Below are 14,475 nucleotides of genomic sequence, written 5' to 3'. Positions count from 1 at the left end.
TTTAGTTAAGTTAAATTAAGTCTTTTAAGTTAATTAAATTAAGTTAGGTTAAGTATTTAATAATATAAAAATCAATTTAAAATATATTATTCTTAGGTGAGTCTTATTTAGGGTTAAGTATTAGATACGTGTTCACGTGTCCTTGTGTTCGACACTCGGACTTCCTTAGTGCTATACTATTAGTGATCGGTATACTTGCCGGTTTTGTGTGGCTTCTTTAGGAATTTCTTTTAATAAATTTAAAGCTTAGTTGTGAGAGCATCGTTAGACACACATCAAGTTTTTGGCGCCGTTTCCGGGGACACGGTTTGAGTCGTATTGAGAACGACCCGAGTTAGGATTTGCGTATTGTATTTTCGTATATTTAGATTACATTAGTTATTTTAATTAGTTTAGTTTTAGTTTAATTTTATTTTAAGTATTTTATTCTATTTTTATCTGGTGCCCGTGATCCTTTTCTTTTGAGTGTTCTTTAAAGGAAATATGTTTGGACGACACCTTGGAACGCCATGGTGCAAAGTGTGTGGTGGAGATCACTGGGTACATGACGCTTATGAGCGAAGGAGGATAGAAACCGAGGCACAAAAGGCTAACTTCGAATCACTTTGGGTAGAACCTCCATACCGTTTCGCATATGATCTGATGGGGAACTTCTTAGGGTATAGGGATTCATTGGGAAATATATTAGAGCCCACCCCGGAATTGGAGGCAATAATGGACGATGTACTGCATGCTATTGTGAATGACTCGGTATATGTTCCACCTCCGAGTCAAACGCTTATCGAACCCCTAAATGAGATTGAGGATTCAAGAGTAGGGGAAGAGATAGAGGAGGAGCATTTGTACTCATGTGATGAAGAAGGTGAGAATCCACCCGGCCATGAAACAGATCCACTTGATGCATCACACCTGTCTTGTGAGAATGATATGATTGAGGATTTAGAAGGAGAACACCAAAAGTCTGAACTGATTAAAGAGGCGAATGTGGTTGTCTTGGATATTGGGGGTTGTCATGAAGAGCTTGTGGAGGATACCTCTATGGAAGTAGATGATGTGCAATTTGACCCGGGTGGTGACATTGAAGGAATAGAAAGATTAATTCTCAGAGAGACACCACAGAAGAGGGAACGTGTATACTTGGATCAAACGAACTTGAAGGTGAGGATTAGACATACGAAACAACATAAAAAGTTGACACACAGCAAAGATGACATCCTCCTTCATTACACGACTCGTATAAAGTCTGGTCCGGGTAAGTATAAGTCTTGGTGGTCCGACCCATTTCAGTTTTTCAATATCTCTTTAAATTTTTCTGGTGAGTTTTTCCCTACTAATAGTAAACGAATAAAACGAAACGGGTCGAGTGGGAAACGGATAAAAGAGAAGCCACCTGATTGAAATTGAGATTTGGGGTCAGGCTAAGGACCCGTTAAACTAAGCGATCTCTGGAGGCAGCCCGAGATTTAGAGTTTTGTTTCTTTTATTTTTGTTAATTAAAAATTTAAAAAATCATAAAAATCAAAATAAAAAAATTAAAAAAATACAAAAACACAAAAATATGTTTATTTTTTATTTTTTTGTTTTCTGTTTTGTACGTCGCTACATGCGAGCGAGTTTGAGTTTTTACAGGTTTATTATGCGCATGGTAGCTCTGATGGCGTTTTGGAACTGGTTCACCCGAGGTTGCGGCCGCGAATGAAATGCTATACGGTCGTTCGTTCGAGTCATACACAGCTGATGAAGAATCTGCATCTAAACCAGGGGAGTAATCCGTTCTCTATTTTAATTTCTGTTCTTTCAAGTTTTAATTTTATGCTTTACGTTTTATTCTTATTTTATTTCTTTTCCTTGTTCTCATCGAGGACGATTTCGTTCTAAGTGTGGGGATGGCAATTTATTTTACTTAGTTGTAGAAAAAAAAATGTCCCTTGTTTTTAGTTTCTTTTGCATTAAAGTGGGAGATGATGATATTTATCGGAAATCGGTTTTTCAAACTACTAATAATATGAGATAAATAAAAGAAAACGCACTTAACTTGGGATATGTCGGTAGGCTCAGCCTTGAAAATGAAAGGGCAAATTTGATAAAACGGTTAAAACGGAAATCTTTTGTGGGTAAAGCGTTTTGTCCGTGGAAAATAAGCAATGAAAGGTCGGGCCATACTCAAGCCTCAAATTTTGGTATGAAAAAGTGGAAATATCATGAGTTTTAAAAACATTTGAATACGTTATCATATGATGCTTGGGTAGGTTTAACGTTAGAGTATGCCGTGTAGCCTGTGATATAAATCTTAAACTGCTAGTTTAGTGTTTTACACCTCATTGGCGTATGGTTTTATAACCTTAAATTCTGTATTGATGGGATGCTTCGGGTCCGGAGACCATGGGTCTGTATGTAATCTATTCATCTGGGTATTCACAATTCCTAAGTGGGGTTGTGGATATTTAAAATAAAGTCAAAGAGCAAACCCTTATAAGTCTATAAACATGATCACAAAAAGTACAAAAGTACAAATACACTACAGACTTGATCATCCATGCTGTCAGCCATGTGGGGTCCCCTTGCTCGCGTCTCATTACCATTAAGAAACGGACCACAAGGGACACACTACATGTAAGCCCTACAGATGAAATTTTGCATACTCACCTATGGTGATGGTTTCGGGGTATTGCTTGATAACGGGGGTATGTCATGTTGTGGGGAGCACTAGCTATAAATTAATTGAACCTTAATCGTAACTAATGGCTGCTTGGTAGACTTTGATGCTTAAGCTTAGGTGGATAAACAATACTCTTGATCGTCTTAACTATTCATAAAAAAATAGAGTAACAAAAGTTTTAAATCTGCTAACTTTGAGGTTTAAGTCAAGTTGGGGTGGTCTGGTCCGGTAAAAGCTGAAAATAAGCGGGTCTTAATTGTGTAAACCACTGAGTAATGTTATTGTCGGATCTTATTTGTCCCGGTAAAGATTAAGGCATGGGTTTAAGTGGACAACAATATCGGTGATCGTGGTTTTTGCGTTCTTCTAAGCTTTAAAAATTAACCTAAGTGTTTTTAAGACTATATTTTCCAATTCTGATCCAACTGCATTAGACTTTTTCAGGGACGAAAAAGACTTAAGTGTGGGGATGTTTGATGTGTTGTAAAACACACTTAATTTCCTTATCGTTTTATCATGATTTAATTGCTTTTTAGTTTAATTATTAAGAGATTTAGCTTGTTTTTGCTTAATTTTACAAAGATGGATGTTTACTTGTAGGTTATGAGTTTTAATGAATAAAAGTGGCAAGTTTGAAGACTCTAGGGGCTTATTTGAGCAACTTTGAAGACTATAACTCAAGGCCCGACCTAAGCCCACAAGTTAGAAGCCTTACATGCATAATATATTAATTAAACAAAAGAAAAAAGAACCCTAACGGCCCCTAAATCCCAAAATCAGCATCAACCAGCCATAAAACTTCCGGTTGGCAGCATCTAGGGTTTCAAAGAAAGTCGTTTTTGCATCTTGTGTGACCAAGTGAAGAAGAAGGAGGCTTAGGACAACTTGGTACGGCAGCTAGGGACCATATTCATCAAGAAACTCAGCCATATATCTTAAGTATTCATCCATAAACTTTATGTTCTTGTTCAAGATTCATAACTAGTTAATTTTGATTTTTAACTTGAATTGTTTTGCAAGTAACTTGAAGATTGACTTGTGCTTGATTGAGATTGATCTTGAATGATTTTAATTATGTTTATGTTGAGTTATATGATGTTTACTTTGATGTATAGCTGCTGTCCAAATATCATGTTCGGCTAAACTTGTTAGTTCTACCTAGGTTAGATGAATATTGTTAGGTTTTAATGAGTAATATGGATTGTTGATTATCATGGCTTGAATTTTTAATGAAAAGTTTGGTTTAATATTAAATTAGGTTGTGTTTAGTGGCTGTGAATTTATTAATTACACTCATATACCTCTTGCTTTAATTAATTGAATGAGTTTTGATTGATTGTTGCTTGTTAGGACTCTTTACTTAGTGTTTAGGGTTTGTTTGCGGGTTGATCAACCGTAAGGTTTAAGTGAGTGTTTTAATTGAATAAAATTAGCGGGTAGACACCTTCCTTGAGACTGAGAGGTGATAGGAAGTAAACTCGTCTCATAGCTTTTACTTGTTAGGATTAGGATCGCGCGAGAGCGGGTTCGGTTCTTGTCGGGTTTGGGTTTTGAGCGATTAGTTGATCTAGTTTAAGTTAAACTAAATTGTTCCTCTATCCTTGGTTGCGTAGTATTCTCCATTAGGGTAGTGTGTCGGTGAGACCGAGAGGAGAGTCGACATTAGAGCACTTTAACAATTCGTTTCTCGGTTTGTTCTTAAAATCAACTAAGTGTAAGTTAGAGTTTGTTAGTGAGACTGAGAGGTGATCTAGCTTTCTTGAGTGAACCTTAGTTGTGTCATCCTTAGGAATCGGTGTCGTGAGAATCCTCAATCCATTATCTTATTATACCTTCAATATGATTCTTACCTAGGTAGACGTTTTCTCCGATTGTAGTTAGTTTCCAAGTTTTGTTAAGAGTTTAGTTAAGTTAAATTAAGTCTTTTAAGTTAATTAAATTAAGTTAGGTTAAGTATTTAATAATATAAAAATCATTTTAAAATATATTATTCTTAGGTGAGTCTTATTTAGGGTTAAGTATTAGATACGTGTTCACGTGTCCTTGTGTTTGACACTCGGACTTCCTTAGTGCTATACTATTAGTGATCGGTACACTTGCCGGTTTTGTGTGGCTTCTTTAGGAATTTCGTTTAATAAATTTAAAGCTTAGTTGTGAGAGCATCGTTAGACACACATCGATATTGTTGTCCACTTAAACCCATGCCTTAATCTTTACTGGGACAAATAAGATCCGACAATAATATTACTCAGTGGTTTACACAATTAAGACCCGCTTATTTTCAGCTTTTACCGTACCAGACCACCCCAACTTTTCTTAAACCTCAAACTTAGCACATTTAAAACTTTTATTGCTTTATTTTTTATGAATAGTTAAGACGATCAAGGGTATTGTTTATCCATCTAAGCTTAAGCATCAAAGTCTACCAAGCAGCCATTAGATACAATTAAGGTTCAATTAATTAATAGCTAGTGTTCACCACAACATGACATACCCCTGTTATCAAACAATACACCGAACCATTACCATAGGTGAGTATGCAAAATTTCATCTGTAGGGATTACATGTGGCGTGTCCCTTGTGGTCCGTTTCTTAATGGTAATGATACGCGAGCAAGGGGACCCCACATGGCTAACAACGTGGATGATCAAGTCTGTAGTGTATTTGTACTTTTGTACTTTTGTGATTATGTTTAAGACTTATGTGGCAGAAATCTGCGGGTGTGCTCTTTTTTAGCTTTATTTTAGATATTCACAACCCCATTTGGAATTGTGAATACCCATATGAATAGACTGCATACAGACCCATGGTCTCCGGACCCGGGGCATCCCATCAATACAAGATTTAAGGTTATAAAACCATACGCCAATGATGTGTAAAACACTAAAACTAGCAGTTTAAGATTTATATCACATGCTACACGGCATACTATAATGTTAAACCTACCCAAACATCATATGATAACGTATTCAAATTTTTAAGCTTTTCAAACTTTATAATATTTCCACTTTTCATACCAAGAACTGAGGCTTGAGTATGGCCCGACCTTTCATTACTTATTTTCTACGGACAAAACGCTTTACCCACAAGAGATTTCCGACCCATTTTATCAAATTGCCCTTTCATTTTCAAGGTTGAGACTACCGACACATCCCAAGTTAAGTGCGTTTCTTTTATATTATCTCATATTATTTGTAGTTTGAAAAACCAATTTCTGATAAATATCATCATTTCCCACTTTAACGCAAAAAAACTATATTCAAGGGATATTTTTAAAACATTTTTTTCAATTTTTTTATTATTATAAAACTCAATTTAAACTACGACTCAAATATCCTATCCCCACACTTAAATTTTGCATTGTCCTCAATGCAAGGATAAGGACGACTAAAATAAAATAAAAAACAAAGTCGGACTACAAAAAATACTAAAAATCTAAAAATAAAAACAAAACGAAAAATTAATAACTAGATAATGGAAAACACTTAGCTGGTAATATGTGCATGAACATTGATGCTAAAGTCTTCTTTCATGAATGCCCTCCAACTACGAACGTGCTCAGCAAACAGTACCTCCTTATCCCACACATGAACGTAAGCGGCAAAACGAAACAAACATATCTAAAATGTATCTTATCATAATAATAGATAATATGCAATTAAAGTGTTTCACCAATAAATATATAAAATATAATAATCAGGAGCAAATAAATAAATATGAAGTATACGGCTCCACTACTCCATCATCTCACACTTATTTTTCATTATACTCAACCTGGGGATCGTCTCTAGCTCAAACTTTTTTCAAACTAGCAAAACTAGCAAAACTAAAAAACACAAAAACAAAGACGAACTACAAAAACTACGTTAGTGACTCGATAAAATATACAAACTCCGCGAAACCTCCCCACACTTGAACTTAATTAGAAGGTTTCTCCTTGATCTGGACCCTATCTAACTCATTTAATTCCACCTGGTACTTATCAAACAGTAATATATCAATGATGGAACCGCAAAATATTAAATTAGAATTAAAAATCAGTAACGGGTCAGACCACCTATATTTAAACTTACCTGGAAAAAACCGAATGCGTTGTAAGTATCGAGAAGACTGGTCGTGTTTGACATTTAATGGCTTTTTCACTCCCGTAAACCATCTTCTAAAGTATACGCAATTTCGGTTTTCAGATAACCTATCATCCTCGGCCTTATCCCGTGGTTTTGATTCCTGGTCAGCATTCAAAACACAGTCCATGGGCTGGCAATGGTGTTCTTCCTCTAACACCACATCCTCATCTACACTGTCCTTTACAAGTAGGGCCTCTAAAAACGCAATATCCTCATTAACGTCCAATGTGTCTCCCCCGTCATAATCCGACAATCCATCCAATTCCAGATTCAGGAATTCATCTTCCTCGTTAAGCTCATTATCAACCTTAACCATATCCTCAACACCAAACATTAGCTCGAGTGACTCTCCCAATTCTATCTCTTCCTCAAACATAGGTTTCGCCATAATTGATCTCAGATATGCAGCCCACTCCTCCTCGTCACAGTCATCAACGGAGTCACTACAAAACTCAATACAATTAGCAACACATACCTGTGAAACCTGAGGTGGGACTTCATCAGCCACTCGTGTCTCCGTATCCGGGATGAGTTCCTCTTCTTCATCTACATATTCCATGATTGGCTCTTTCCCTTCTTCTGGAAACATCGGGAACAACTCGCCTAACCGATTCATGTATCCCAAATAGTTGCCTTCCGCATCATACTTATAACCAGGTGTCGGTTGCTTCTCCAGCTGCACACTCTCCTCTTCGGTTTCTCGAATAAATCACTATCTGAATCGTACACGCATTGGGAGATCTGCTTTGGCCCTTCTTCCACCTTTGTCAGTTTTCTGGAGATTTTTTTAACTGCATCTTGGAGACCTGCAAAAGCAGATATTTGATTTCTTAGTATAGCATCATGTTCAGCTAATGTTTGTTGGTATTGGGCATCTTTCTCCAATGGTCGGGCCAACAACTCCTCGATCTTATTCAAATACGCCTCATCACCCCTGTTGGGGTTGCTCTCGGAATGTTGACCTTAATCTTGCCCATGTTCGTTACAAAAATATGATGGGGACCCCTGTTAAAGATAAGATTGTTGCTGCACATAGGGGTTAATATGATTATATGGACATGCACGAGTCATATGACAACCACCACATCTATAACAAATAAATCTAGACCCCTTGTATGGACAATCATAGGGTAAATGAGGATCACCACACGTATCACAATTAAGGTTACTATAGTATGGACATTTAATGGTAAAATGAGGTCCATTACAAATTTCACACATAATTACAAGTATTTAAACAAGCAAAAGACATGGACAATTAGACACCTACGACCAAAGAAAAAAAAATAAACACTGATGTACATAGAAATATACATCTTTTCGGCATCAAATAATCTCTAAAAACTGCAATTTCTATCAAATAACATAGCATAAAAGATTGCTTATCATAATAAAACATAATTTCAGGTAAAACCAAGCTCCAAACGAAGAAACAAGCAAAAAGACGAAGAAAAACAGAAGAAAACACAAGAAAACAAAGAAACACGCCCCCATACTTCCAACACAAGAAAAGACAAAATCTGGAAGCAAAAGCACGGGGCCGTGCTCATCATGCACGGGGCCGTGGACGAGAACACAGAAAAGACAAAGAAGAATTGAGCACATGTCACTAAAAACCACGGGGCCGTGCCTAACAACCACGGGGCCATTGCCACCTCACAGAAAAGACAAACAAATCTGGCACATGTCATAAAAATGCGCGGGGGCGTGCTTATCAAAGCACGGGGTCGTGCCTCACTATCCAGATTGCCTATAAATAGTGGCTCATGTTGCACTCATTTGGTGTGCCTTGAAAAGATTTCTATCCGATTCTCTCTTATAAAAACACACACTAATACTCACATTGAAGATCTAGTGAAGAGTTTGAAGGCTTGGAGGTCATCACCATCAACCATCATCATCAACCATCATTACTATCATTAAGAAGGAAGATACATCTACAATTGGTTAGATTGTTCCAAGTTTAATCATGTATTTGTTATCATCATTCATATTAATGTTTATCATCACGCTCATTATGAGCTAAACTCCGTTTACCATCTAAAATCTATGAAGAAGCTTTGTTTTGCTTAATAATTAATCAAGACATGTGATGTAGTCTAGTAAAGTACATGGTTATATTACAATTATCTTTTGATAAGAAATGTTTCACCATCTTAAATTACTAATTCAAAGTTGGTGGTTGCCAATTCCATTGGCAATCGTTCATGATCGATTCATGTTCTTGAAAGTGTAGGTTCCCAGCCGGATCTACACAGGAGTATCTCGTAACACAAGGGTGCGGAATCCCCACGTATATGATGCGAGTGTCGAGACGATTAACACGTTGAATCTAAACTAACACACGAGTATATATGATAATACTTGTTATATTTCAAGGTGTAATAACTAAAGACACAAGCACGTGATTCAAAGAATCACCAAAACCAGCCGTTCAATAAGTTCTACAAGAGCCGAAGTTAGAGTTTAAGTAACTCGACAACTTCGCCTAACATACTAGGAGAAGTTGTCTTAACTTCGCTCAACTTCAAGTTCGCTAAAACAAAGGCGAACATATAAGAACAAGTTCAACACAAAACAAACAATTTAAACGATTACAGACACAAATAAACACGATATACTGAACTACTGGCATCATGCACCAACAGAAAAATAGAAATACTTTGATACATTATCGAAACATGGATCCTTATATTGTACTTAGAAATGATGAGATATAAGTTATGATGTATTTTTCTAAACTTTGGTAATCCGAAAATGGCTTTGCTTAGGATATCAAATTAGTTAAAGAAATCATATGTTAACGGAATGTGTAATTATATGTAACATCCCGAAATTTCAAGATAAAATTAATTATATTACTTACTATAGAGGGAAAGTTTTCTCGGGTTATCAGGAATTAAATAAAAGAATAGGAGTTGGTATGGGTCGGGCTAGTGTCGGGTAAGGGATGCGGGTTGTGGACTTGGATTATTTGAGATGGGTTAAATGAGAATGGGATTTAAGGGATATAAATATCCCCTAAACCCAAAATATCTTCATTCTCACCCTACACCCTAAAACTCCTAACACACACATACACACACATCCTAACCGATCAAGATTCGGAGCCGAGACCCGAGGTTTTGTTGATAGATCTGAGTTGGTAAGGTAAGAACAAATCCAACAAAGCTAATATTACTGTAAATGGTTAGGATTGGATGGGTTAACCGGACCCGAAACCCAAACTGCCCAAATCGGACCCCTAAAACGTCGATTTTAGGCCGATTTGATGGTTGGGATTTGTAGGCGCCGATCATACGATTCCGTGGGTACCAAAATCGAGTTATTTGGCTAAGAAACGAAGGAGTTATGGGCAAACAGATCTGCAGCGCGATAACTTCGCCTGCAAGATTAAGTTCGCCTGATGAACTTCGCCTTCGAGTGTAACTTCGCCTTCAAGCGTAACTTCGCCTAAGGTTTAACTTCGCCTGAAGCCAAGTTCGCCTAAGGATAACTTCGCTTGAAGCCAAGTTCGCCTAAGGTTTAACTTCGCCTGAAGCCAAGTTCGCCTAAGGTTTAACTTCGCGTGAAGTGAAGTTCGCCTAAGGATAACTTCGCCTGAAGCCAAGTTCGCCTAAGGTTTAACTTCGCCTGAAGCCAAGTTCGCCTAAGGATAACTTCGCCTGAAGCCAAGTTCGCCTAAGGTTTAACTTCGCCTGAAGCCAAGTTCGCCTAAGGTTTAACTTCGCCTGAAGTGAAGTTCGTTTAGAAAATAAATTAAAAGCGATAAGTTAAAGTAAGCTAATACTAGGCCACCAGATTAGGTCAGGCGAGTATTGATACGTGTAACTTGTACAGTTAGCCGAGCTCAATTAAAGAAAGGATTTACAACTATCAGAGGAAGAAGCAGAGTTCAGGTGAGTTTCTAGCCCCATTTATGTGTTATGTTTTCGGGGCTGTGTGCATACTCAATATGTTTGTTAATACGCTTATCCTAAGAGATAAGTGTATGCCTTATGTGAATGATATGATATGTATGAATGATTGCTTGATGGTACGTGAACGATCTTCGGATATTGCACGTACTGTCAGGTTGTAACGCTATGTGTAAGGTAAGTATGATATGTATGTTTATGTGTATGAACGTGATAAAGATAATAAAAGGAAGAAATGATAATGTATGGTTGTATGGTTACGGAAAGGGTACCGAGCCCTAATAATACTCGAGGTATGATGAATGGTTGTATGGTAACGAAGAGGGAACCGAACCCTACTAATATTCGAGGAAAGAGGGTACTGTATGCTATAGATGTTATATGAGGTATATATTATATAATGCTTGTCGGTACGTGAACGATCTTCGGATATTGCACGTATCGCCAAGGATAGTGATTGCCAAGCGGTTGATAGTGTGTATGAATGTTGTGACGTGACTTGTTCACTACATAAATACTAAACTAATATGAGTGTGACCAAGGCAGGTTGAGGTAGAGTGTGTTAGAGGTAGCAGGAGTCTAGTAAGGGTGTAAGTGGCATAGCGTGAGTGCGTGATAGGGAAAGCCTATACGTGCCTTCGTTATTAAGTGGCATAGCGTGAGTGCGTGATAGGGAAAGCCTATACGTGCCCTCGTTATTAAGTGGCATAGCGTGAGTGCGTGATAGGGAAAGCCTATACGTGCCTTCGTTATTAAGTGGCATAGCGTGAGTGCGTGATAGGGAAAGCCTATACGTGCCTTCGTTATTAAGTGGCATAGCGTGAGTGCGTGATAGGGAAAGCCTATACGTGCCTTCGTTATTAAAGTGGCATAACGTTTTGCGTTATTAAAGTGGCAAGGTGGCAAAGTGGCATAACGTTATACGTTATTAAAATGGCAAGTGGCAAGGTGGTAGGGGTAAATAAGAGGCTAAGTGGTAAGGTAAGCAGGTTATACGTTATTAAAATGGCAAAGTATCTATTATATAATGCTTGTCGGTACGTGAACGATCTTCGGATATTGCACGTATCGCCAAGAATAGTGATTGTCAAGTGGTTGTTAGTGTGTATGTATTCTATGATGTGACTTGCTTATTATGTAAATATTGTATTGATATAAAGTGTGCTGTAGACAAGTAGAGATAGAGTGTGATAGAAGTGGCAGAGTCTAGTAAGAGTGTTAGTGGCATGACGATAGTACGTGGTAGGGTAAGCCTATACGTGACTTCGTTATTAAAGTGGCATAAGTGGCATAAAGTGGCACCAGTGGCATAAGTGGTTAAGCTGTAGGGGTAATTAAGTGGTTAAACAGTGGCATGTTAGACAGTGGACTATGTGTCTTCGGATACGTATATATATTGTATGAAGTGGTTGTATGATAAGTTGCTTGATTTACTAGAACTCACTCACCGTAGCTGACTTTTAGTATGCACGCAGGTGAGCTGATTATAGAGTTAGCATGAGGATGACACACGGCATGGATTGAACGGCTGGCATCTGAAGAAAGAAGTAAAGATGTTTTAAATATAAAGTTTTGTGTTATGGTATCAAAGAAAAGATTTAATGCTTTGTAACAAATGATTGATGTTTTATATTCCGCGAAAAGTTTTAATAAACTCTGATTTGAAGGACTGTGTTTATGAGTAAATCCGACGCTAAAGTAGGGCTACCGGGTTCGGGGCCTTACAAGTTGGTATCAGAGCATAAGTTCGAGAGATTTAAGCATCCTACATGCTTAGACTCGAACAGAAAATGGGATTTAAGTAAGAAAGGAAAGAAGATGCCAGTCCAAGAATGCCATGTGTCGCTCAAGCAAGATCAGTAAAGGTAAAGTGTATGATTAAATGATATATGTTAATGAGAAAGAAAAGATACGTGAACGATAGGGATAGGAATAATTGATTGTTTGATTTGACTAACTGCTTAAGTAGAACCAGCACAAATAGATTCATAAGGGGAAGCGAATAGGACACGGAAAGCAACGTGATCAGCTAGTCACAGCTGGCCACCGTTATTACCTGTTAGCCTTGCTATCCTTGTACTAGATAGTTCCTTGAGTGATGATGTTTGTGTTGTCCCTTTAAGAATACTGATGGCTGGAGCTGGAGAAGTTGTGGGAACTGGGGGTCGCACTGGACGTCGTGGCAGGCCTCGTCTTGTCCGGCAACCCTCGGCAGAAGAAGCTTCCCACACCGAAGATGAAGGGAGCGCCGCAGGAGGAGACCAGAACAACAACGAAGAAGTTCAACTTAGCCCTGCAGTTCAAGCAGCCATTGTTCAAGCTGTAGTTGCTGCTGTGAAGAACCTGAATCCCGAAGGATCTGCTGGAAGCCGTGAACGAACCGTTGAAGGGGCAGGTGGTAATAATAGAAAGGATGACGAGAGGGAAAGGGGTGACTCGAGTGAGGTAAAGTCTGTGAAAGATGATGATAGGAAGAGGGGCCGAGGCGGTTGCAACTATAAGTCCTTCAAAGGTTGTGACCCGCCTAAGCTGACTGGTTTAGGAGACGCAATCGCTACTCTTCAGTGGATAACCGCCATGGACAAGGTTATCCGCATTAGCGAATGCCGTCCCGACCAAGCTGTGGGTTATGCTACTCAGTCATTCGTAGATGAGGCTATGTACTGGTGGGAGACTGTCGAACAAAGGAAGACCCGAGAGGAGATTAAGGCCATGAGGTGGGATGACCTTAAGGAGTTAGTGATGAAAAGGTTCTGTGCTGATGCTGAGGTTGAGAGGGCCGAGAGGAAATTTCTGAATCTAAAGGCGGACAAGATGACACATCGTGAGTACACCACTGAATTCAACCGCATGTCTAGGTTGGTACCTGACATGGTGAACACCGAGGCGAAACGGATCAAGTGCTACGTTAGAGGACTTCCCCAGAAGGTCCGCATGTTGGTCAGGGCCAACAAACCTGTTACCTTTGAGTCTGCGGTCGAGTTGGCGGAGATGGTCTATGATGATCTGGCGGCGGATGATGTGGAAGTGGAAGATAAGGAAAAAGGGAAGGGAACTAAAAGAGCTGGGGATGTCGTGGAGCGTGCAGGGAGAAAGACACAGAAGATGGCAGGAAGGGAAGCATGTAAGGTGTGCGGGAAGATGCACTTGGGGGAATGCAAGGCTGGTCCAAATCAGTGCTACCGATGTGGGAGGAAGGGGCACATCTCCCGTGAATGCACCGAGGACCAGAAGTGTTACAAGTGTGGTAAGTCAGGTCACATAGCTAGGGAGTGTGGAGAAGCCGTGGCAGCGAGGGAAGGAAGAGGAAACGCGTGAAAGGATGGTCTATTAGCTGCTGAGGAGGTTGCAGGAGAATAAGTGGCATGTCATAGTTGTTTTATGTTTAGTAGTTAAAGAGTGTTTTATGTTATATTTGAACCTATGTTTGTTTAGCAAGCTTGAATGATTTCCTTTTATGTTATGAGGTACTTGTGACTTCTTGCGCTTTTGTATGAACGATCTATGAATTTAACTTGAATGCATGTTGGTTATAATAAATAGTTGTGTGATGGTAAAGTGTCGCCTTAGGAGTTAACGTTATTATATAAAGCAAGGTTCCTCGGGAAGGCGAAACGAGACTTGGTACATCGAGGGCTTCATGGACAAGCTACCATAATAGCTAAAACACATGATCACCGCTCGATGACTACAAGTCAGGAGTAAGAGGGATAACTCAGAAAGCGAAGGCGATTCAATAAAGTGTGTAAATATAAGAAGTTTTCCTTTTATA

This window comes from Bidens hawaiensis, unplaced genomic scaffold (genome assembly GCF_021521415.1).
Source record: "Bidens hawaiensis isolate Kalapana, Puna unplaced genomic scaffold, B.hawaiensis_p1.1 tig00049009_1, whole genome shotgun sequence".
Taxonomy (NCBI): domain Eukaryota; kingdom Viridiplantae; phylum Streptophyta; class Magnoliopsida; order Asterales; family Asteraceae; genus Bidens; species Bidens hawaiensis.
This window is presented reverse-complemented; position numbering follows the sequence as displayed.